This window comes from Leopardus geoffroyi, chromosome E3 (assembly GCF_018350155.1).
Source record: "Leopardus geoffroyi isolate Oge1 chromosome E3, O.geoffroyi_Oge1_pat1.0, whole genome shotgun sequence".
In the NCBI taxonomy this organism is placed as follows: domain Eukaryota; kingdom Metazoa; phylum Chordata; class Mammalia; order Carnivora; family Felidae; genus Leopardus; species Leopardus geoffroyi.
This window is the reverse complement of record NC_059340.1, coordinates 2,554,726-2,581,174: the sequence shown is the minus strand read 5'-3', so window position 1 is coordinate 2,581,174 and position 26,449 is coordinate 2,554,726. Positions and strand designations below refer to the sequence as shown.

At 39.3% G+C, this 26,449-nt stretch overlaps 1 protein-coding gene and 1 long non-coding RNA gene across 2 annotated transcripts in view; both read right to left on the bottom strand.

The window, feature by feature from the left end:
- The window catches only part of SDK1 (sidekick cell adhesion molecule 1), an 888,340-nt gene that overhangs the window by 849,426 nt on the left and 12,465 nt on the right, over positions 1–26,449 (bottom strand). The window lies entirely within an intron of this gene.
- On the bottom strand, positions 24,261–26,067 carry LOC123589564. The gene is made up of 2 exons (XR_006708395.1): positions 25,648–26,067; positions 24,261–25,408 (listed from the first exon to the last, which is right to left on the bottom strand). It is a non-coding gene; the product is annotated as an uncharacterized LOC123589564 (long non-coding RNA).

The window sequence follows — 26,449 nt, the reverse complement described above, 5'->3', positions numbered from 1 at the left end:
AGAGCCTGAGTGACAAAAATGTTTTCGAACTGCACATAGGAGATGACTGCACAATACTGAAAATATGTACTACATGCTATTGAATTGTTCACTTTAAAATGGTTATTTTTTTACGTTTATTTATTTTTGAGACAGAGCGAGTGGGAGAGAGGCAGAGAGAGCAAGACACACAGAATCCAAAACAGGCTCCAAGCTCTGAGGAGTCAGCACAGAGCCCGACTTGGGGCTCAAACCCACAAACCACGAGATCACGACCTGAGCTGAAGTCTAACGCTTAACCGACAGCCACTCAGGTGCCCCAAATGGTTACTTTTACACTATGTAAAATTGGCCTCAAAAATTTTCAACAGAATGCAGCTAATAAAAACGGTTACCTGTGACAAGGAGGAAGCAAACACACAGGAGGGAAAGGATATAAGCAAGACCTCTATATATTCCTATACAGCTTGACCTTTAAGTCCTATAAATACGTTCACAAAATAGTCAAACATAACTCCACACTCGTTCTGTTAAATCTTAGCTTAAAAAATAACTTTTGTCACAACCTGACCACAAGAAAACAACAAACAGTGTTTCTTTGGAAAGTAACTTCAAATACCCTAAGATCTTTACAATGTTTCTTAACTTCTAAGGCAGGGGGTGGGGGTGGAGGGACTGATGTGACCAACATGACAACAAAAATTGTTCCTGAGATCACTCCCACTGACAACAAGAACTATCAACTACTCGAGTCACAGTCCTGCCCACTGTACACAGTGTCATCTCCTGGCCACACCTGACAAGAGAGGCTGGTGGGAACACCTGAAAGCCACGTAGACCAGCGGCACTCAAGCCACTGAGAAGGGCAGGCAGAGCCAATAGTTTGCAGAACAAAACCAGTGGACCTGTTCAGCCCGGGAACTCACGGTGTGGGTCAGCCTGAGTTAAGACCACCAAGAGCCGTACCAGCTTTAGAGCTGCGTTTCCCACTGTGCCCAGCCAGGAAAACTAATTCATAGCCCCACTCATTACTGAATAGAGCCTCCAGCCTGCCCCATCAGAAAACCTAACCAGAGCACAGGGCAAACTGTAGAGCCATTCCAACAGCCCTGCTCATTTACAGTGGTACTTGAACACTGCCCATGGCTCTCCCCATCATGGCCTCACGTGTCCAGGGAAATCAGTGCACATTCTGGTCTGACGTAGGCCCCAGACAACAAGCCATACAGGCCCTGGGTGTGTCCTCCTTCCCTGCCAGGGCAGGGAAGCAAGTTCATAGCCCCATCTGTGAGTGAATACAGACCCATCCCCCAACCTAGTAAGCCTAACCAGACAATCCAGGCAGCCACAGTGCCCATCCTAAAGCATCACTTTACTAGTGAACCAAGTCAGCAGTCCCATCTAACTGCTCTCGGCCAGTGGTACAGGCTCCCTCCCCAACCTCACAGCTCAAACAGTTGCCTCACCCAAAAACAGACAACAGCAGACCCTACCTGCGAAAGGACATTACCAAGAGTTAGGCCCAGAAACCAGAGCTGAGCTGACTGGTCAACATCAAGTCTGTGTCTAAGCAAACATGTAAAGTCTGGCAGGGGTGACAGGTAAGACCTGATTACTCAAGTGAGCAGATACCAACATAAGGATCATGAAGTACCAGGTAAATATGACACAACCAAAGGAAACTAATAAGCTCTAATAACATGTTTAAAAATGGACATCTAGGGGCGCCTGGGTGGCGCAGTCAGTTAAGCGTCCGACTTCAGCCAGGTCACGATCTCGCGGTCCGTGAGTTCGAGCCCCGCGTCAGGCTCTGGGCTGATGGCTCAGAGCCTGGAGCCTGTTTCCGATTCTGTGTCTCCCTCTCTCTCTGCCCCACCCCGTTCATGCTCTGTCTCTCTCTGTCCCAAAGATAAATAAACGTTGAAAGAAAAAAAAAAATTAAAAAAAAAAAATGGACATCTATGGGGCGCCTGGGTGGCTCAGTCGGTTAAGCGTCCGACTTCAGCTCAGGTCACGATCTCGCGGTCCGCGAGTTCAGGCCCCGCGTCGGGCTCTGGGCTGATGGCTCAGAGCCTGGAGCCTGCTTCCAATTCTGTGTCTCCCTCTCTCTCTGCCCCTCCCCCATTCATGCTGTGTCTCTGTCTCAAAAATAAATAAACGTTAAAAAATTTTAAAATAAAATAAAATAAAAATGGACATCTATGAACTGTCAGTAAAAGAATTCAGAAAAATGCCCTTCACAAAGTTTAATGAGGGGAACCTGGGTGGCTCAGTTAACCCTCTGAACCTGGTGAGAGAAATAGATATCCAGATCCAGGGGACCCAAAGGACCCCAAATAAGTTGAGCCCAAATAGGGCTACACTGGCACACATTGTAATTAAAACATCCAAACTCAAATTAAAAAAATTTTAAAGTAGCATAAGAAAGGAGACAAGTTACATACCAAGGAACCCCCATAAAACTGTTGGCAGATTTCTCAATGGAAACATTCAGGCCAAGAGACAATGGGATGACGTACGCAAAATATGAAAGAAAATAACAACCAACATTATACCTGCCAAACCTGTCCTTCAGAAAAGGAAGGATGAAGACTTTCCCTGAACGAATAAAAACTAAGGGAGTGCATTACCACTAGACCTCCCTTACAAAAAATGCAAAAGGGAGTTCTTTCAGTGGAAGAAAAAGGACACTAATCAACACCATAAAAAAAAAACAAAAAAAGTAGCATAAAACTCACTGGTAATGATAAACATATAGTCAAAGTTAGAATCTGTACTTTGGCAATGACGTGCATAACTCACAACTACTTTGAAAGTTAGAATGAATGTAATAAAAGTTACCACACTTACATCAATGTCTTAATAGTTATGCAGTATAAAAATATGCAATGTAAACTTTAACAGCAATAACCTAAATTGTGAGAGAGAGAAGTGAAAGTATAGTTTTGGAATTCAACTGAAGTTATCAGCTTAAAATAAGGGGTTATAACTGTATTTTATGTAAGCCTAATGATAACCTCAAGAGAAAAATCTGTAACAATTATACATCAGAACATGATAAATAAGCAAAAGCATACAAATACCAAAAGAAATCAAAATACACAAAAAGAGAGGTTAAGAAACAGGGAAAAAAAAATCAATCTACAGAACTACCACAAAACAAGAAAATGGCAACAGCATTTCATTACGTACCAATTTTTTTCATTTTTATTTTTATGTTTTATTAATATATTATCTAATTGTTTAACATACAGTGTGTACAGTGTGCTCTTAGTTTTAGGGGTAGATTCCCATGATTCATTACTTATGTACAACACCCAGTGCTCATCCCAACAAGTGTCCTCCTCAATGCCCATCACCCATTCTCCCCTCTCCCCCACCCCTCCCCCATCCATCCTCAGTTTGTTCTCTGTATTTAAGAGCCTGTTTTGGTTTGCCTCCTGCGCTCTCTGTAACTATTTTTTCTCCTTCCCTTCCTCCCTGGTCTTCTGTTAAGTTTCTCAAGTTCCACATATGAGTGAAAACATATGGTATCTGTCCTTCTCTGACTTACTTCACTTAGCCTAAAACCCTCCAGTTCCATCCACATTGCTGCAAATGGCAGGATTTCTTTCTCAATGCCAAGTAGCATTCCATTATATATATATATAAACCCCATCTTTTTTATCCATTCATCCGTCAATCGACATTTAGGCTCTTTCCATAATTTGGCTATTGTTGAAAGCACTGCTATAAACATTGGGGTACATGTGCCCCTATGAATCAACACTCTTGCATCCTTTGGATAAATTCCTAGTAGTGCTATTGCTGGGTCATAAGGTAGTTCTATTTTTAATTTTTTGAGGAACCTCCACACTTTTCCAGAGCAGCTACACCAGTTTGCATTCCCACCAACAGTGCAAGAGCGTTCCCGTCACTCCACATCCTCACCAGCATCTGTTGTTTCCTGAATTGTTTATTTCCGCCACTCTGACCGGATTGAGGTCATATCTCAGTGTGGTTTTGATTTGTATTTCCCTGATGAGTGACGCTGAGCATGTTTCATGTGTCTGTTCCATCTGGATGTCTTCTTTGGAAAAGTGTCTATTCATGCCTTCTGCCCATTTCTTCACTGGATTATTTTTCAGTTGTGTAGTTTGGTGAGTTCTTCATAGTTTGGATACCAACCCTTTATCTGATATGTCACTTGCTAGTATCTTTTCCCATTCCATTGGTTACCTTTTAGTTTGGTTGATTGTTTCCTTTGCAGTGCGGAAGTTTTTTTATCTTTTTGATGGTTTCCTGCCTCACATTTAGGTCTTTCATCCATTTTGACTTTATTTTTGTGTATAGTGTAAGAAAGTGGTCTAGTTATTCTTCTGCATGGTGCTGTCCACCTCTCCCAGGACCATTTGCTAAAGAGACTTTTTTACATTGGATGCTCTTTCCTGCTTTGTCAAAGATTAGTTGGCCATATACTTGGGGGTACAATTCAGGGTTCTCTGTTCCATTCCATTGGTCTATGTGTCTATTTTTGTGCCAATATCATACTGTCTCGATGATCAAAGGTTTGTAGTAGAGGCTAAAGTCCAGGATTGTGATGCCTCCACTTTGGTTTTCTTTTTCAATATTACTTTGGCTATTCAGGGTCTTTTGTGGTTCCATACAAATTTTAGGATTCTTTGTTCTAGCTTTGAGAAGAATACCTGTGCAATTTTGATTGGGATTGCATTGAATGTGTAGATTGCTTTGGATAGTATTGACATTTTAACAATATTTATTGTTCCAAACCATGAGCATAGAATGGTTTTCCATTTCTTTGTGTCTTCAATTTCCTTTGTAAGTTTTCTATTGTTTTCAGCATACAGATCTTTTATCTCTTCGATTAAGTTTATTCCTAGATATCTTATGGTTCTTGGTGCAATTGTAAGTGGGATCAGTTTGTCTTTCTGTTGCTTCACTATTGGTGTATAAAAATGGAACTGATTTCTGTACATTTGATTTTGTATCCTGCAACTTTGCTGAATTCATGTTATCAGTTCTAGCAGTTTTTTGGTGGAGTCTTTCTGGTTTTCCATGTAGAGCATTGTCATCTACGAAAAGTTAAAGTTTGACTTCTTCTTTGCCAACTGTGATGTCTTTTATTTCATTTTGTTGTCTGATTGCTGATGCTAGGACTTCCAACACGATGTTAAAAAACAGTGGTGAGACTGGACATCCCTGTCGTGTTCCTGCTCTCAGAGGGAAAGCTCTGTTTTTTCCCATTGAGGATGCTGTTAGCTGTGGCCTTTTCATACATGGCTTTTATGATGTTTAGATATGTTACTTCTATCCCAACTTTCCTGAGGGTTTTCATTAACAAAGGAAGCTGTATGTCATCAAATGCTTTTCCTGCATCCATTGATAGGATATGGTTCTTAGCCTTTCTTTTATAAACATGATGTATCACATTGATTGATATGCGAATATTGAACCAGCCCTGCAGCCCAGGAATGAATCCCACTTGATCATGGTGAATAATTCTTTTTATATGCTATTGAATTCGATTTGCTAGTATCTTGTTGAGAATTTCTGTCAATAATTACTTTAAATGTAAACACATTAAATTCTTCAAGCAAATGACAGAATGGCTGAATGAATTAGAAGACCCAATGATATGCTCAGTCATAAGGGAGTCACTTTAGCCTTAAAGACACACACACTGGAAGTGAAGGAATCGAAAAACTAATTTGAAACCAATGGTAACTCAATAAATGCACATACATTTACATCAGACAAAACAGACTTTAAAACTGGTAAAAAGAAACAAAGAAGGTGAATACTTAATGATAAAGGGGTCAATAAAAATATAATAATTCCAATTATTTATGTGCCCAACATCAGAGCACCTGAATACATAAAGCAAAATCTAACAGAGCCAAAAGAACAAACCGTAACACAGTAATAGTTGAAACTTCAATACCCCACTCTCAACAATGGAAACATCATCTAGAGAATCAACAGACCAAATGTCCTGAAAGACATATACAGAATATTCTACTTAACAGCAGCATAAAATATATTCTTCTCAAGCACACATGGAACATTTTCTAGGACAGACCATATGTCAGGCCACAATACAGTTCCCAGCAAATTGAAAACACTGAAATCACACAAAATATCTACTTTGACCACAATAGCGTAAAACTAAAAATCAGTAACGAGAAGCAAACTGGAAAATTTAAGAACACATGGAAATTAAAGAACACTCTCTAAACAACCAATGGATCAAATAAGAAATTTAAAAAAAAGTTTCTTGAGACAAATCTTAAAGGAAATACAACTGTGATAAGAGTGTTTAGAGCTTTTCAGCAGCCGTGGCCCCGGTGACAGTGGCTGGGGACTGGGTGTGGGCTTTCCAGGGAGAAGGCGGCGGGGTGCGGGGGCTGGGGGTTCGGGGCCGGGTTGTCTAGGTGGCTGGGGAGGGGCAGGAGGTGGCCTGGGGCTGGGCGGCCAACACCCACGGCTGGACACGGAGCCTGTAAAGCGCTTTGGTTGCTGAAGCGCTACATTTGTGTGCAGAACTCGTCATCGTTTTCAGCGTTGAAGTTGGGAGCACTCGTTGATCCCAGAGCTCCGGTTTGGGATCTGGTCTTGTGTGTGCAAACAAGTGAGGACATCTGTCAGTCTAGAGAAAGCTATGTTGACATTCATGACACAACCACTGCCTCTGTCCTAACAGCAACTGTTAGCTATGCGAGGCTGTGTGCCTGTGTCTGTTCCTAGAGCCCTTCGCGTACCCCGTGTGGAGGGAACCTTTGTAGGAACCCTGCGAGGCAGGTGTTGTAGCCTGTGATACAGCTGAGGAAACGGAGACACAGCTAGCAAGGTGAACTGACTTTGTCACAGTTACCACCCTCCGGCAAGTCGAAAGAAAGTCTAATTCCAGAGCGCATACTCAGCTGCTAAGCTAAACCCTTGCCATTTTGGTAACTGTGCGGCTGGAAGTTTCCAGGGAAAAGGCGGGGAGGTATCTATCTATATAGGTGTACATGTATATGTAAATGTGTACATTTATATTTTTAAGAAATATGAAAAGAGAGTCTTTAAGTGATACTGAATTCTACTCCTGAAACCAATATTGTACTGTATGTTATCCAAAATTTAAATTTAATAAAAACCATTTTAAAAAAGAAACGAAATACAACACACCAAAGCTTAAAGGATGTAGCAAAAGAGTTCTACATATAAATGCCTACATTAGAAAGGTACTGAATAAACAACCTAACTCAAATCAAGCCCAAAGTTGGCAAAAAGGAAAAGATTACAGCAGAAAGAAAAAAAATTAACCTGAGTACTGGTTCCTTGAAAAAGGTAACAAAATTTACAAACCCTTAGCTAGGCTAACCAAGGGAAGAGAGAACCCTAATTAACAAAATTATAAAGGAGATATTACAACTGATACCACAGAAATAAATCCTAAGAGGCCCCCATGAACAACTACACACCAAACTGGATAGCCTAAAAGAAATAAGAAAATCTAAAAGAAATGAGAACATCAATTATAAAGACTGGATCAGGACAAAATAGTAAATCTGTAAAGACCATAACCAAAACTTTCCCAACAAGGAAAAGACCAGGACCAGATAGCTTCACTGGTGAATTTTACCAAACACTTAAAAGATAATTACCAATCATCTCAAACTCTTCCAAAAAATTAAAAAGGAGGAAACACTCCCAAACTCATTTTATGAGGCCAGCATTATTCTGATACCAAAACCAGGAAAGAATACTAGGAAACACAAAAACTACAAGCCAATATTCTTGATGAATACAGATTCAGAAATTCTCAGTAAAATACTAGCAACTGAATTTAGCAGTACATTAAAAGGATCATCATTCATCAAGATCAAGTGGGATTTATCCCTGGATGCAAAGATGATTTAACATATGCAAAGTCAATGTTACACATCACATTAACAGAATGAATCATAGATCATCTTCATAAAGAAAAAGCACTTGACAAATCTATTTGTGAGAAAAACTCTTAGAAATTAAGCACAGAAGGTACATATCTCAATACAATAAAGGCCATATGCAACAAGCCTATAGCTAACATCACACTCAATGGTGAAACGTTAAAAAGCTTTTTCCTCTACAATTAGGAAAAAAAAAAATGCCCACTCTTACCACCCCTAGTCACGTGATACTAGAATTACCAGCTACAGCAATCAGGCAAGAAAAAGAAAAGGGATCAAATTTGGAAAGGAAGAAGTAATGTCTCAATTTGCAGAGGACATGATTTTATATACAGAAAACTCTAAAAAACAAAACTGTTCGATTAATTCAGTAAAGTTTCAAAATTAGCATACAAAAAATCAGTAGTGTTTCTGTACACTAACAGTAAGTTTTCTGAAAAAAACAAATCAATCCCATTTACAATAGCATCAAAACTAAAATACTTAGGAATAAATTTAACCAAAAAGGTGAAAAATTTCTCCTCTGAAAATTACAAGACACTGATTAAAGAAATCAAAGACACAAATAAATGAAAAGGTATCCCATATTTATGGATCAGAAAAAGTTAAAATGTAAATGCTACCAAAAGCCACATACAGCTTGAATACAATCCATATCAAGATTCCAAGCATTTTCTACAGAACCCCCCCATAAAATTTATACAAACCCAAAAAAGACCTCAAGTAGACAAATGCTAAGAAGAACAAAGCCAGAGTCATCACACTTTCTGATTTCAAGCCATCCTATAAAGCTATAGTAATTAAAACCGGCATGAAAACAGCCCAATGAAAAGAATTGAGCCCAGAAATAAATCCAAGCATACACAGTCGACTAATACTTGACAAGAGAGAATACTCAAAGGAGAAAAAGAGCCTTAATAAATGGTGCTGACTTAATTGGATATTCACATGTAAAAGAATAAACTAAATGTCTATCTTGCAACATTCACAAAAATTAACTCAAAATGGATCAAAGACTTGAATGGAAAAGGTGAAACCCTGAAACTCACATTAGAAAAGAGAGTCATAAAGATCCTTGCCATGAGCCTTAGAAAGGAGTTTTAGGGTATGACACCTAAAGCAACAAAATCAAAAACAAACAAGTAGGACTTACAAACTAAAAAGCTTCTGCACAGGTAAAGAAACCATCAACAAAGGTAAAAGAAAACCTACAGAAAGGGGCACCTGGGTGGCTCAGTCTGTTAAGCATTTGATGTAGGCTCAGGTCATGATCTCCAAGTTTGTGAATTCGAGCCCCAAGCCCTGCATCAGGCTCTCTGCTGACAGCTTAGAGCCTGGATCCTGCTTCTGATTCTCTCTCTCCCTCTCTCCCTCCTTCCCTCCCTCTCTCTCTCAAAAATAAACAAACTTAAAACATATTTTTAAAAAGCAAATATTTAACAAAACAAAAAACCTACAAAATGGGGGAAAAATTGCAAATATATATACCTAATAAGGCAGTGATATTGGGGGAATGTGGGAGATGAACGACAATAGCAAAAATAAATAAATAACCCAATTACAAAACATCCAAAGGACTAAAACTGACATTTTTCCAAAGGTACACAAAAGGCCAAAAGGTACGTGAAAAGATGCTCTACATCACTAGTCATTAGAGAAAGGCAAATTAATGAGATACTCATTCATACCTGTTAGAACAGCATTATCACAAAAATGAGATAAATGCTGTCATGGATATGGAGAAAAGGAAATCCATGCACACTGTTGGTGGGATTGTAAATTACTATAGCCACTATGGAAAGCAGTATGAAGTATCCTCAAAAAATTAAAAACAGAACTACCATATGATCCAGCAATTCCACTTATGGCAATATATCCAAAAGAAATAAAAACACTAAGTCAAAAAGATATCTGACTCCCATCTCCATAGCAGCATTATTTACAATAATCAAGACATGGTAACAACCTAAGTATCCATCGATGGATAAATGGATAAATAAGTTGAGGTATAAACCAGGATTTCCTCTTTTTTTTTTTTTATGGCTGAGTAATATTCCCTATCTGTGACGAAAAGGATGGAACTTAAAAACATTAGGCTAAGTGAAATAAGGCAGAGAAATACTGTAGGATTTCACTTACATGTAGCATCAAAAAAAGAGAAAACTCCTAGAAAAAGAGATTACATGTGGTTACTAAAGACAGAGGGAAAGAAGTGGTAGAATTGAAGGAAGATTGTCTAAAGAGATGAATTTTCAATTATAAGTATTGACCCTCGGGGGAACTGGGTTCAAGGCAGCAGCACAGCAAGACTCTAAACTCATCTCCCTCCCCCAACAGATACAACAAATCTACAACTATACATAGGGTAATTCCCTCTAAAAGGGAACCTGAAATTTAAAAGTGAACCTCCAAAACAAATGATAGAAAAAACAGCATCAAGATAGGAAAGAGGCAGAGACACACACCCACCAAAGCATACACCATAGCCCAGTCAGGCAGGTCACAATTGGGAAGAATATCTAACGTGAACTTTTCCCTGAGGAACAAGGGACTCAAGCTCCACGTGGTACCCCATTCCTTAGATCCTGCACAGACCCCAAAAACACTGGGCTTTGCAAATCAACAGGCATTTTCAAGAAAACTATAGAACTGTAGGAAATAGAAAATCTGGTCTTAAAGGGTTCATGCACAGACCCACACAACCCAGAAACCAGCATAAAAATGCCAATATGAAAAGTACATGGACCATAGGTGAAGGAGAACCATTTAGAAACTTTCAATTATCCACTAGAAAAGCAGGAAACAACCAGGGACTCTCTCCATGGACTGAGACACTATCAAGAGCCGTTTTTGTGTTCTCAGTCTACCTTCCTAATACCTTCAAGGCTGGTGGGTACCATTTGACATTCTCCCTCTAATCCGCTAATGCCACTGGGAGTGTCCTGCTGAGAGCCCACACACCAATGTGCCACAGCAGTTAAGGGCACACCTCCAGTTGAGTCAAGGTCCATTCCTGCCCACCAAGGCATCACAGCAGTCATAGCTGTGTCTGTCAACCCAGGCACCAGCCACAGCACTGCCAAAAGAGAAAGGTAGTTGCAACCCACTTGAGACATCTCTTGAGTACCCATCTCAGGTAACCAGGGGCAAGACTGCATTTCTGGATCTCAAAGAACATCTGCTACATAAACCCACCCCACCTTCAAGATTCAGAGAGGTAGCTGACTTAACAAATACACAGAAACAAATAGAGAATTAGACAAAATGAGGAGATAAAGGGTAAGTTCCAAATGTTAGAATAAAACCAAAGCTGGAAAAAAAGAAAAAAAAAAAAAAACTAAACAGAGATAAGCAATCTGCCTGGTAAAGACTTCAAAATAATGGTTAAAAGGTGCTCACAGAACTCAGGAGAAGAATAAACACAGTGAAAACCTCAACAAAGAGAAAATATAAATACCAAAGAGACATTATAAATGAACAGAGAAGTACGAGACTCAACAGACTGTATGAATTTGAAGAATGAATCAGTGAAGTGGAAGACAAAGCAATGGAACTCATCCAGACAGAGCAGCAAAATAAAAATAGAATTGAGAGGTGCCTGGGTGGTTCAGTTGGTTGAGCATCCGACTTTGGCTCAAGTTATGGTCTCATGGTTCGTGGGTTCAAGCCCCTCATGGGGCTCTCTGCTGTCAGTGAAGAGCCCTCTTCGGATCCTCTGTTCCCCTCTCTGTGCATCTCCCCCACTCACACTCTCTCTCTCAAAAATAAACATTAAAAAAATAGAATTAAGAAAAATGAGGATACCTCAAGGGACTTTTGGGACAACATCAAGCAGAATAACACTTGCATTGTAGGAACCCCAGAAGGAGAGGAGAGAAACGGCCATAAAAATTTTTTGAAGAAATAATAACTCAAAACTGAAAGGAATCAGACATGCAAGTCCAGGAAGCCCAGAGAGTTCCAAATAAGACGAAGCCAGAGATCCACACCAAGACACACTATAATTTAAATGGTGGTATAAACAATCCTAAAAGCAGCAAGAGAAAATCAACTTTTCAAGTACCACGGAAACCTCCTAAGACTATTAGATTTTTTCAGCACAAACTTTAGTGTCCAGAGGAGAGTGGCATGACATCCTCAAAGTGCTAAAAAGAATAAAACATCCAAAAATTCTCTACCCAGCAAGATTATCGTTCAGTATTCAAAGTCCGATTAAGAGCTTTCCAGATATGCAAAAGTTAAAGGAGTTCCTCATCACTAAACCAGCCATACAAGAAATGTTACAGCAATTTCTCTATGCCAAAAATAAGCAACCCTCATTAACAACATAGGAAAGTAAAAGTCTCACTGGAGAAGTCAAGTAACAAAGATAGTGGGTCACTTATAAAGCAAGCATGAAGATGAAAAGATAAAAGGGAAGCATTTTTTTAGAAGATGTAAAAAGCGTCAAAAAAATGCAAACTGTGGAAGGGACAATGCTTTGGAATGTGTTTAAAATTAAGTTCCTATCAACTTAAAACGTACTGCTATTCACATAGGGTATTTTATATGAACCTCACAGTGACAAGGAAAAATCTTACAGTAACTACACAAAAGAAAATCAGAGGAATCTAAACATTAAAGAAAGGCATCAAGCCACAAGGAAGGAGGAAAAGGAAGAAAGAGGAGGTACAAAAACAATTAACAAAATGAAAGTATATACTTATCAATGATTACTTTAAATGTAAATGGATTAAATTCACCAATCCAAAGACAGTGGCTGAGTAGGGAAAAAGAAAACCAAGACCATCTATATGCTGCCAAAAAAAGACTAACTTCAGAAGTAAGGACATGCACAATCTAGAAGTGAAGGGATGGAAAAAGATATTTACATGTAAATGGAAATGAAAAGAAAGCTGAGTAGCTATCCCAATGTCAGAAAAAAAGAACTTTAAAACAAAAACTGTAATAAAAGACAAAGGGTATTACATAATGATAAAACGGTCAATCCAGCAAGTAAATATAACATTTAAAAATATATATGCACCCAACACTAGAGCACCAAAATATATAAAGCAAATATATTTTAATATATGTTAATATATAATAACAGACCTAAAAAGCAAAATTGAAAGCAACACAATGATACTAAAACCTCACTTTTACTGGTGGATAATCCAGACAAAAAGTAACTTTGGCCTTAAAAAACACATTAAACCAAATGGACTTTATACAGAATATTCCACCCAAAAGAACAATACATACTATTCTCAAACGCACATGGATCTATTCTCCATGTTGGGCCACAAAGTGTCAATAAATTCAGGGAAACAAATCATATCTAGCATCCTTTCCAATTATAATGGTATAAAAACTAGAAATTAATAAGAAAATGGAGAAAACCACAAAAACGAGATTAAACAGGCTACTGAACCACTAATAAGTCATCAACAAAATCAAAGGAGAAAAAAATACCTAGAGACAAATGAAAACAGAAATACAGCATACCAAAATAGATGGGATGCAGCAAAAGTGGTACCAAGAGGGAAACTCACAGCAATACAGACCCAATCTCAAGAAACCAAAAAAATCTCCAACAATCTAGCTTTCCACCTAAAGGAACTAGAAAAAGGACAATGAAGTCCAAAGTTAGAAAGAAATAAAAATCAGAGCAGAAATAAATGAAATGGAGACTAAACAGACAATAGTTAACATCAATGAAACAAAGACCTGATTCTTGGAAAAAATAAACTTTTAGCTAGACTCACTAATAAAGAGGGCTGAAAATAAAAAATATAAGAAATTACAGTAGTGCCTGAGTGGCTCAGTCAGTTAAGTGGCCAACTCTTGATTTCAGTTCACGTCATGTTATCAACAATCATGATATGGAGCCCCATGTAGGGTTCTGCCCTGGGAGTGAAGTCTGCTTGAGATTTTCTCTCTCCTTCCTCTTCCCCTCCCAGACTTGTGCTCATTCACACACATATGCACGCTCTATTAAAAAAAAAAAAAAGGAAAAACTACAACTGATGCCACAGAAATACAAAGGATCCTAAGAGACTACCACAATTATACACTAACAAACTGGACAACCTAAAGGAATGAATTCCTAGAAACAATCTTCAAGGCTGAATCATAAAGAAAGAAAATTTTAGTCGACTGATTACTGGTGAGAAGATTGAAACAGTAATCAAAAACCTCCTAACAAACAAGAGTTCAGGACCAGACAGCATCACTGATGAATTGTTCCAAATATTCAATTAAGATTTAGTACCTATTTTTGTCAAAATTTTCCAAAATACTGAAGAGGAAGGAAAGCTTTCAAATACACTTTACAAAGCCAACATTACCCTTATACCAAAACCAGACAAGGACACCACAATAAAAGAAAATTACAGGGGCGCCTGGGTGGCTCAGTCGGTTAAGTGGCCAACTTCAGCTCAGGTCATGATCTCGCAGTCTGTGAGTTCGAGCCCCGCGTCGGGCTCTGGGCTGATGGCTCGGAGCCTGGAGCCTGTTTCGGATTCTGTGTCTCCCTCTCTCTGACCCTCCCCGTTCATGCTCTGTCTCTGTCTCAAAAATAAATAAATGTTAAAAAATTAAAAAAAAAAAAAAGAAAGAAAGAAAATTACAGGCCAACATCCCTGATGAAGACCGGGATGCAAAAATCCTCAACAAAATATCAGCAAACCAAATCAAACAATGCATTAACAGCATCATACACCACAATCAAGTGAGCTTTATTTAAGGGATGCAAAGATGGTTCAACATCCCCCAAGTCAACATGATACATCCATTAACAAAATTGAAGATAAAAATCACACATGATCATCTCAACAGATGCAGAAAAACCATTTCACAAAATGCAACATCCATTTAAGACAAAAACTCTCAACAAAGTGGGTAGAGCGAATATACCTCGACATAGTAAAGGTCATATATAACAATCCTACAGGTCACGTTATAGTCAACAATGAAAAGCTGAAAGCTTTTCCTATAAGAACGGAAACAGGACAAGGATGTCCGCTCTTGCCAATTTTATTCAAGACAGTAGTGGAAGGCCTAGCCACAACAATTAGGCTAGAAAAAGAAATAAAAGACATCCAAACTGGAAAGGGAGAAGTAAAACTGTTACTATTTGCAGAGGACATAATACTACATATAGAAAACCCTCAAGAATACACACACAGAACAAATGAATTGAGAAAACTTGCACAATACAAAACTAATATACAGAAATCTGCAGTGTTTCTTTTTTTTTTAATTTTAATTTTTTTTTTAATGTTTATTTATTTTTGAGAGAGACAGAGACAGAATGAGAGTGGGTTAGGGGCAGAGAGAGAGGGAGACACAGAATCCAAAGCAGGCTCCAGGCTCGGAGCTGTCACCACAGAGCCCGACACGGGGCTCGAACTCACGGACTGTGAGATCATGACCTGAGCCAAAGTCGGACGTTCAACCGACTGAGCCACCCAGGTGTCCCAGTGTTTCTTTTTCTTTAATGTTTATTTTGAGACAGAAAAGAGGAGAACATGCATGCAAGCACAAGTGGAGAAGAAGAGAAGGAGAGAGAGAATCCCAAGTAGGCTCTGTGCTGTCAGTGCAGAGTGTGATGCAGGGATGGATCTCACAAACCAGGAGATCATGGCCTGAGCCAAAATCAGGAGTCAGACACTTAACTGACTGAGCCACCCAAGCACCCCAGAAATCTGCAGTGTTTCTATGTAGCAATAACAAAGCCTCAGAAAGAGAAATTAAGACAACAATCCAATTTACAATTGCACCAAAAAGAATAAGACAACTAGGAACAAATTTAACCAAGAAGGTGGAAGACCGGTGCACACTGAACACAATGACAGAAATTCAACAAGACATAAATAAATGGGAAGATATTCCATGCTCATGGATTAGAAGAATAGTGTTAAAATGTCCATACTACCAAAGCAATCTACAGATTCAATACAATCCCTATCAAAATTCCAATGCCACACTTCCTAGAACTAGGACAATTCTAAGATTTGTATAAAACCACAAAATATCCTGAACAGCCAAAGCAATCTTGAGAAAGCAAAACAAAGCTGAGGTATTGCACTCCCAGATTTCTTTTTTTTAATATATGAAATTTATTGTCAAATTGGTTTCCATACAACACCCAGCACTCATCTCAACAGGTGCCCTCCTCAATTCCCATCACCCACTTTCCCCTCCCTCCCACCTCCCATCAACCCTCAGTTTATTCTCAGTTTTTAAGAGTCTCTTATGGTTTGGCTACCTCCCTAGCTTTTTTTTTTTTTCTCCCCCTCCCCCATTGGTCTTCTGTTGCTAAGTGAAATAAGTCATACAGAGAAAGACAGATACCTTATGTTTTCACTCTTGTGTGCACTCCCAGATTTCAAAGCATACCACAAAGCTACAGTAATTTACAAAGTATGGTATTGATAAATAAACACACACACACTCAATATAATAGATTTAAGAGACCAGAAATAAACACACGCAAGTATGAACAATAAATCTACCTACCAAAAAGGGCCAACCACACACAGGAGAGAAATGACAGCCTCCTTCAATAAATGGTGCTGAGAAAATTGGACAGCAACATGTAAAATGTGAAACTAGACCACTATCTTACATCATATACATATTAACTCATAATGGATTAAATACTTGAATGTAAGATCCAAAACTCCCAGAAGAAAACATAGGCAGTAAGCTCTCTGACATCAGTCTTGGTGACATCTTTGTGGATCTGACTCTAAAGGGAAACAAATGCAAAAATAAACAAATAGGACTATGTCAACCTAAAAAAGCTTCTGTGCAGCAAAGAAAAACTCATCAAAACAAAACAGCAACCTACTTAATGAGAGAAGATACTTGCAAACCAGGTAACTGATAAGGGGTAATGCCCCAAAAATATAAAGAACTTACACAATTCAACAACATTTTCCAAAGAAGACATAAAAATGGCCAACAGGTATATGAAAAGACACTCAACATCACTAATTACTGGGGAAATGCAAATTAAAACCACAATGACATACCAACTTACACCTATTAGAACTGCTATTATCAAAAACACAAGAAATGACAAGTGTTGGAGAGGACATGGAGAAAAGGAAGCCTTCACACACTGTTGATGGGATGGTGAATTGGTGCAGCCACTATGGAAAATATCAGAGAATCCTCAAGAACAGAACTACCATATGACTCAGCTATTCCAATTTTGGGTATTTAGTCAAAGAATACAAAAACACCACTTCAAAAACATACATGGATGCCTATGTTAATTACAGCATTATTTACAACAGCCAAGATATGGAAAGAACCTAAGTGTCCATGGATAGATGAAGAAGATAGATGTATGCAGCAGACTGCTACTCAGCCATAAACAATGAAACACTGCCATCTGCAACAACACAGATGGACCTTGAAGGGATGATGCACTAAGTCAGAGAAAGACAAATACCGTATGATTTCAGTCCTATGTGGAATCCAAAGAAAATCCCAAACAAATGAACAAAATACACTCAGATACAAAGAACAGACTGATGGTTACTAAAGGGGAAGGGGCTGGGGCAAAATGGGTGAAGGGAGTCAAGTGAACGGTGATAAATGGAAACATTTCCGGTGATGATTTTTCTGTAGTGTGTATTTTCTAATGATAAAGCTATAAGCCTGAAACGCATGTAATAAAAGGAAATACTAGACATGTAATGTACGACATGATGACTACGGTTAACACCGCTCTATGATAAACAGGAAAACTGTCAAGAGAGCAAATCCTAAGAGTTCTCATCACAAGGAGCAAATTTTCTTCATTTATTCTTTATATGAGACGGATGGATGTTAGGCTGAACCTATAGCAATAGTCATTTCACATACATGTAAATCAAACCATGCTGTATATCCTAAATTTACACATGAAATGAATGTCCATTATTTCTCAAAACTGGAAGAAAAAAAAACACAGCTTGTTGTTCATGTAAATTGATCATTATACTGATTCAGCGTCAATCAAGGAAATGCCTGGAGTTCTTGCAGGTTCTGCCAGATGCATCTGAATCACTGTCTGGGGCTGAAGCCCTGGAGCCAGGGGACACCAGAAGGGGCCACAGCTCACTGCCCACAGGCTGATGACCCAGGATTCCCTCATCTAAACTGCAGTCCAAGAAACCTCATGTGCTCTGAAATAAACTTAAATCAAGTGAGCCCCGAAATTAAAGAGGACTCTAATTCATTTTTACTTTGATTTTGAGGCTTCTGAGAAAAATGTCAAATTCCATGGTATCAGCATCCTTCTCGATTTTTTAAGATTGAGTTTCAAAAGTTTTCTTTTCACAATACAAATTTACTTACTTTTCATTTCAAGAGGCTTCAGTTGATATGCCTCGAAATACCTTAAAATTTTAAAATGGCAATGTATCACTAAATCCTGTGTTATATTAGGAAAAGTTAAATTTCAGAGGAAAAATACAGAAATTTCAAGAATTTCATGATCCTCTGTCAGTCTACAGGCTACAGTCAATTTTGGTCAAGCACAGGGTTGAAGCCAGAGTGCTTTGCCTTAGCAGTCACATTTTAAGTCACCTTCCCTGATAGTGCCCACATACTGATTTCTCTAATTCCGGAGATCTACCAAAACCATTTTCAACACTTTTTGTCTAGTTCAACATTATATGAAAAGTTTTGTCTTGTTCTAGAAGCAGCAAAAAATACACGAAAGATCTTATTTCTTTTAACACAGATCAGTAACTGAACAAATTACCTACCCTCAAGGAGCACTTATTTTGAGATGGTTGTAACAACTACTATTTAAACTGAGCATCTGCTTAAGGTATCTAAGATACTTGACTACAAAGACCATGAACTGGCACCAGATCTGATTTCTGGTGACTTATTTGTTAAGAACAAAAATTAGTCCATGTCCCCTCTATCTTTAGGGTTTTCATATGCCAACCACAAGAAAAAATCAACCAATATTAAACAAGACTCCTTTTTCCAAGGAAGAACTCTAACACAGAGAGACAGTTCTGAATGCTAGGCAGCAACTTGAGATCTTATTCTGTATAATATAAAAACATTTTTTAGTTTACATGTAGCTTTCTCCGTAGACTTCAAGGCTTTATGTGTAAAATAATAAATTATAGAGGGAGAAAAAAAAACAGAAGAAAGCTCTAATTGCAAAGGAGGGCAAAAATGTCTGGAAATTAGGATCAGATGTCTAGAAGGTCTAACTATTTCCGTGTGTCTATGCAAGTAAGGGAGCTGGGGAGCAAGAGTGGGGAATTTGTGTGTGAGGCAGAAACACCTGGAGTGTCTTAATCCCGCTATGCCAGAAAAGAACAGGAGAAGGGGCAATCAATGTGGAAGAACTGTTTCAAAAGGGCAGAAGAATCGTGATTCTACCACACCATAATCCTCTCACCACTTCTGGGCTATTCTATTAAGCAAAGAGAAACTCATTTTCTCTCTCCCTCAGAAAGCCTTGGTACATAATCAAGCCATCACCTCTTTAAATGTTCAAATTTTCAGAAAAGTAAATGGGGAATAAAGGATTATTAAGACTAGGTTAGACTTAGGCAAATGGAAAAGGAAATCGGACTTTTAATACCTAGAAACAGCACAAAAGTGAAGTTCTTGAACAGAACATTTCAAATGTGGTTTAAGTGCTGTATTTCTATGTATTTCCTTCCATGATTATAGTTCCACAGCCGACAGGTGATTTGAGTTGGCAATAAGCAGACCAGCGACATGCAGGCCATTACTAAGTACCTTGGGAGTAGATAACGGATCCTTGCTCTCCACTGCAGCATACAAGGATAAACAAAGGGACAAAAACATTAAGAATAAACATCCAACAGTATATATCCATCATCCAAGTAGTGAAAACCTATCAGCACCCAGAAGCCAAAAAACCACAGAACAAACTGCCAAAATGTAAGCTGGCTTGCTTAGATCACACCAGCTGGTGTGTACAGATGGAAATCACACGGATATGAATTAGTACCTTAAACTCACCAGGTCTAAGCCCCCAGATGCTCTTACAGGCACTCAACTCCCTCCAAGCATCCTGACTCCTCCAAGCATGACTGCTTGACAGACCCCTGTTAAGTGAGAATCACGCATCCCCTGTGAAAAGGGTGGGGGATTCCCAGTTAGACCTCTTGTACCCTGAAGCAGAACATCAAAATAGCTTAGTAAGGCAGCTCACCTAGTTTAGAGACATCATATTTTTCTATTTTGTACACACCACACCCTGCATACCCCATGTGGCCCCAATGCCTTGGACTTACCATTATCCTGAGAGCTTTTAGGGAACAATGGGGCTGTATCCCCATCTTCCCCATACTCTCCCCAGTCACGATTGGCCCTATGGACTGGCCTCCTAGGACCGGCCCCAGATAGGCCCACACTGCTGAAGTGCTTCTGTGGAGTATCAGCCCCACATTTATTACTCTCTACCAGTTGCCATCTGTATCCAAATCTCAGTTCTATCCCAGCTGAAGTCCCAGACACAAAAAGAATCATTCTGCCAGGTGACTTGAAAAATTTCAAATGCTGACATTAAATTCGCTCTGAAGTATCAACAGAAATATTCCTTCTCCGTGAGGTTTTACAATAAACTACAACTGATCGTACCTAATGCAATGACAGAGATGATATGATAGGTCAGTAAAGTCATTAACAAACCAAGAAATCTCAAAAAGTATAAGAAATACCTAATGTTATTTGTTGGGCAAAGGATGGGGAGGGAAGAGGGAAAGAATACAAACAATGGATTAGAAGAAGGGACAATCAAGGTTAAGTTAAAAGGTCAAGAAATATGTAATGCCTTCTGTGTATATTATTTTAGTGGAGGAAGGAGAAACACATTAGGCGTTCATTTGATCTATTAATGAGCACAATAATAGCTATGATTTATTAAGCAAGACACTGTGCTAAAGGTTTAACATACACTATTTCTTCTAATGCTTACAAAACCCTCCTGAAGAGATACTAACTTCTCATTTTATAAAGGAGCAACTGAAACACAGTTTATCTAACTTTCCTGAGGTCACAAAGCTCATCAAGGGCAAAGCCAGGATTTTAAACCACCTCTAAAACTCATGACACTATCATGTTATAGTGCCACTACACTGTTGGCAAGGGCTTAAAAGCACATTTTCCATGCATTTAAAAATGAGATAGAGGGGCGCCTGGGTGGCGCTGTCGGTTGAGCGTCCGACTTCAGCCAGGTCATGATCTCACGGTCCGTGAGTTCGAGCCCCGCGTCAGGCTCTGGGCTGACGCTCAGAGCCTGGAGCCTGTTTCCGATTCTGTGTCTCCCTCTCTCTCTGCCCCTCTCCCGTTCATGCTCTGTCTCTCTCTCTCTCTGTCCCAAAAATAAATAAAACGTTGAAAAAAAAAAATTTTTTAAATGAGATAGATACATACACGTGCTACTATGAAATGATCTTGAAGTCACAGTGTTAAGTGAAAAGGGACAAGTATGCTGAGGCCAGTCTCCAAAGTAACAGTACGCTACCTTTTGCATAAAGTCAAAGGGCTGGAAGAAAAAGTATCTATTGTTGCATACGCAAAAAAAAATATCAATGAAAGAATATTCAAACCTGGAACAGTGATGGCCTCAGAGAGGACCAGGGGACTGAGGATCAGAAAAGAAAAGCCTTTTCACTACACATACTTTGGCATGGCATGACCTTTTAACCTACTCATGTAATTTTTTACAAGAAAAAGCACTACATAATAAAACACAATGGAACTATAAAAGCTAAAATTCTATGATGAAGGATACCTTAAGCCTCTCCTTATCAAGGCTAAATAAAATTTAAAAACTTACGAATAAAGGCACACCTATTTTAGTCAAGCATACTGTCTAGATGTCTTCACTATGAAGAGTCCCTAGTAACACTGCTCACATCCTCAACATGGACCAAACATGCTGCCACACATTAAAAGAGGAAACCAACTCCTGTGAACATGGGAGGAAAGACTGCAGGTCGGAAACGTTAGTGCGACAGAGAAGAAACAAGTCCACTCGGAAATCATCAGTGGACAGAGAGGATGGAGTGAAGGCGGGCCCACCCCTGGCAGGCCCAGGGAACACAGCTACAGAACAGAGCTGAGCTGCAGAAATGAGGAAGGAAACTGAAGGCACAGAAGCATCTAAAGCAAGGTTAGGAAAAAGAATTCCCACTCCCCAATTAGTCTGGAAAGTGGGAAGATGAAAACAAAATCAAAACACACGAAGACCAGTTTCATTTGTTGTAGTTCATTGAATAAAATGCCTATTCAGAATCAACATATGTTCCTTTGCTTGCCCTGAAGTATTTCCTTTTAGAACTTCTATAATTTATTTACATGGTTCAATATTATTGGAAATGATTATTAAGCACCATGCCCCGTCTTTTAAAAGGTTTGAATACCATCTGCTCGAAGAAAAACAACTCTGACCAGCTCAAGCAAAAAGGAGGATATGCTGAAAAACAGACTGAAGGAAAAGCTGAACATCCCAACTTCAGGACAGGCAAGAACCAGGGCAGCTCTGAGGATGCAGGGATCTGTCGAGCATCATGAGAACACTTCAAGAGATGATACGGCAGAAAAATGGCCAGTGGAGGCCCCTGCTGTGTACAAGGGCCATTCCCAGAAAACAGTACATTTCTGTAAGCCAGGTGCCACCCTAACTGTAGCCTACTACACTACCACACTCATACCTAACACTCTAATTTACATTTATATTGCATTTAATATAAATGTATTAACTTCTTAATTTATGTAAAATGTTTTACCGAAAATCACTCCTAATTTTCAAGTACATGCTTCAAAATTTTTGTACCTAATACCATAAGAACTTCCATTTATTGATTTGATACCAGAGTTGTTACCGGGAGAATTTGACAGAAGAGTCATAAAATAAAGATTAAGCAGCACTAACCAGAAATCGATGGTACAAATGTGTTTATCCATCCATCTTTCACAGGAGTTTTTGTTTTGCCTTTTTTATTTTTAGGTTTATCTATTTTGAGACAGAGACAGTGCAAGCAGGGCAGGGGCAGAGAGGGAGGGAGGGAGGGAGGGTGAAGCCCAAGTATGCTATGCACAGCACAGAGCCCAGCGTGGGGCTCAAACCCACAAACTGTGACATCGTGACCTGAGCCAAAACCACAAGTCGGGTGCTTAACCAATTGAGCCACCCAGGCACCCCAAGCTTCTGCTCTTATAGGGAGTCCATAATTTAAGATACTGTAGGTCTTTTCAAGTAAATGAAGAAAATAAGGCCCAACACAATCATTTATGTTCCCTCCAAAAGAAAAACACACCAAAATCTCAGGTGCCCATTAATGGAATCTCAGCCTAAACCACTAAGCTACTTTAATACACAGTCCTCCTAAAACCCCCTTATACCACATTATAGTAAATAATTGCTTTCATAATTTTTTAAAAAGTTATAAATGCTTGCTGTGTTTGAAAGTTACAGCATTCAGAAAATTTTCCTGTAACACAGATAAACACAGCATTCACATTCTTTCATACTCGTTGCATAGATTATAAAAGAGCTTCCTGTTTCTGACTTATTATATACCCTTTACTTTTTAAATCTCTACTTTTCTAGAAGATTTTGTATTATTTCAAAAGCAATCGAAGCCCCATTACAGACCTTCAGAAAATAGAGCGAAGTCAAAGAAAACAAAACATCCACGTTTTTACTCACCAAGAGACAGCTGCTACTAACATCTTGGTGTGCTGCGTCCAAGCCCCTTTCCCGTTTACTTGTGTATAAACGACATTATCAGAGAAATTTCCCACCACGTGCGTTCAGGTCACTGCAGAGGGGCCACACACTGCAAGGACTAAGGGCAGGGGCTCTGGTGTGCACCAAACCTGCATTCAAAACCCAGTTCCACCACTTATTAAGTGGTGACCTTAACCTCTTTACACCCTGATTTCTTCCTTTGTACAAGATTCTGTGTAGAAAGGCCCTATCACAGGGCACAATGCAGGAGCATTCAGTAAAGACAAGCTATCACCTTGTACAAAGCACACTATGTAACCTCATCTTTCACGTAACGTATTCTGAACATTTTTCCGTGCCAATTAGATCCACTTCTACAACACGCTTTATACCAACACAGCACAGTAATTTGTCTACACTGCATCAGCCCCTAGAAAAGACGCCAGAAAAACTCAGATCCCCATCATTTTGGTCAGGGTCACCTGCTACTATCACACATAGAGATAGGACTCTAACCAACCCAACTTGTTCCCTAAAATGGGGGAATGAGAGAGCAGGACTCCCAATGCTTCCTCACTAGCCGAGTTAGGAAAAGTCAAGGGGAAAGTGAGGTTTGGCTGGGGTTTTTGGTTTTTTGGTTGTTGTTTTTTTTTACTAACGTGTTTATTGTCAATAACATCTATGATGAAATTCAATTTACCCAAGAAAGAACTTTTAAAGCAAATAAACTGTGGTTTCACAAAAAAAAAAAAAAAACTTTAAGCTGCATTTGAAGTTAATGAAATGCTAAATCATTAATTTTCACTCATTCCATCTCCATCAACACAGAAGCATATTACAACTTAGGTTTCATACTTTTGATTCCACAGGGAACAGTAGTTAGAGATACTGATGACCTTTGCTTTTCTACCTAGAATACTCCAAGATACTAGCTTTAAGTAATTTTCAAAGTCCGGGAGTTTGTTAACAACAACCAGCTAACAATATCAAGCTGCCACAAAACCACAACGTATACATTCTCACCTTCCATTAATTCTCATTCACCGAGCTTCTTTTATACCTTAACTATGTCCCTCCCTATGTATGCTCTTATTTTTAAATGTTAAAAACAATTTTTCCTTGTGCATTTAATCTAACTCCCTGAGAGCCAAGTATACATTTTTTTCACAGCTAAGACCCCAATTTGGACTGTAAAGAAGGTCATTTTGCAAAGTGTCCTTTTATCAGCAAAAACCTGTCATTATCGAGACACTGAATTCCTCACTGTTGCTCAGTTTCTTTCTACCTGAATCCTTCATCTGTGTTCCCCAAGTCCTACTCTGACATCCTCTAACATGACCTGCCTACTCGTATCCCTAAAATCCTGATGAAGTTCATCTCTCACATTCTGAACGCTCTGTATGGCTTAAAGGGCTCTTCACAATCAACTGTACTGTATTTTATGTGTTACCGTGTCTCCTCCTCAATAAGCAATAAGCTCCATGAAGGAAGGAACTGGTTTAATCATTGTACCGTTATTGCTTTACACAGTGCCTTGCTCCCTGAAAGCCCTCAGTAAGCACTACATGAATGAACTCTGCTGCCCTCCCACTTAATCTGTCCACTCCATAGTATCAGTGGGAGCTGCTAATGTTCACTTTTCTCAAACCACAAGGCATGTAATAAATTGGAGGGAATGTTTCCTAAAAATGTACACTTTGCTATTTGCATCTCATTCCCTCCTCCTGGTTTCAATCTCTTTCTTCTTGAAGTAAAAAACATACACGTAAAAAGCTACCTTTTGGGGCGCCTGGGTGGCGCAGTCGGTTAAGCGTCCGACTTCAGCCAGGTCACGATCTCGCGGTCCGTGAGTTCGAGCCCCGCGTCGGGCTCTGGGCTGATGGCCCAGAGCCTGGAGCCTGTTTCCGATTCTGTGTCTCCCTCTCTCTCTGCCCCTCCCCCGTTCATGCTCTGTCTCTCTCTGTCCCAAAAATAAATAAACGTTGAAAAAAAAAAATTAAAAAAAAAAAAAGCTACCTTTTAATACTTCCTCCAGCAAGTCTACAAGTGATCAACTTTGTCTATCTACAAAGGCTTTATTTCACTTACTCCTGAATATCACTTTACATGGATTCAAACAAAACGCCTGCCAGTCTAGACAATGGCTTCCCTCAGGTTGCTTCTGTCTTGTTTCTAGTGTTTCACCTACAACATGTGTAAGTATAAATTTATTTTTATTTAGCCAGCTTGGAGTTCACTGAACTTCTTGGAACTCAGGATTCAAGCTCTGCATTTATTATGGAAAACTTCCAAGCATATCTTCAGATAGCATCCCTTCCACTATTTCCTCTTCCTGGAAGCTCGCAGAAGGTAGTACTAGACTTTCCTACGAAAGTTCAGGAGTCTTGGGGTGCCTGGGTGGCTCAGTTAGTTTAGCAGCCAACTCTTGATTTCGGCTCAGGTCATTTTCCCAGGGTCGTGGGATCTAGCTCCATACTGGGCTCCACACTGAGCTGGAGCCTGAGATTCTCTCTGCCTCACCCTCTACCCCCTCCCCCTGCTCACATGCACTCTCTAAAAAGAAAATAAATAGGGGCGCCTGGGTGGCTCAGTCGGTTAAGTGTCCGACTTCAGCTCAGGTCACGATCTCACGGTCTGCGAGTTCGAGCCCCGCGTCGGGCTCTGGGCTGATGGCTCAGAGCCTGGAGCCTGCTTCCGATTCTGTGTCTCCCTCTCTCTCTCTCTGTCCCTCCCCCATTCATGCTCTGTCTCTTTCTGTCTCAAAAATAAACGTTAAAAAAAATTTTTTTTTAAAGAAAATAAATAAAAATAAATTTAA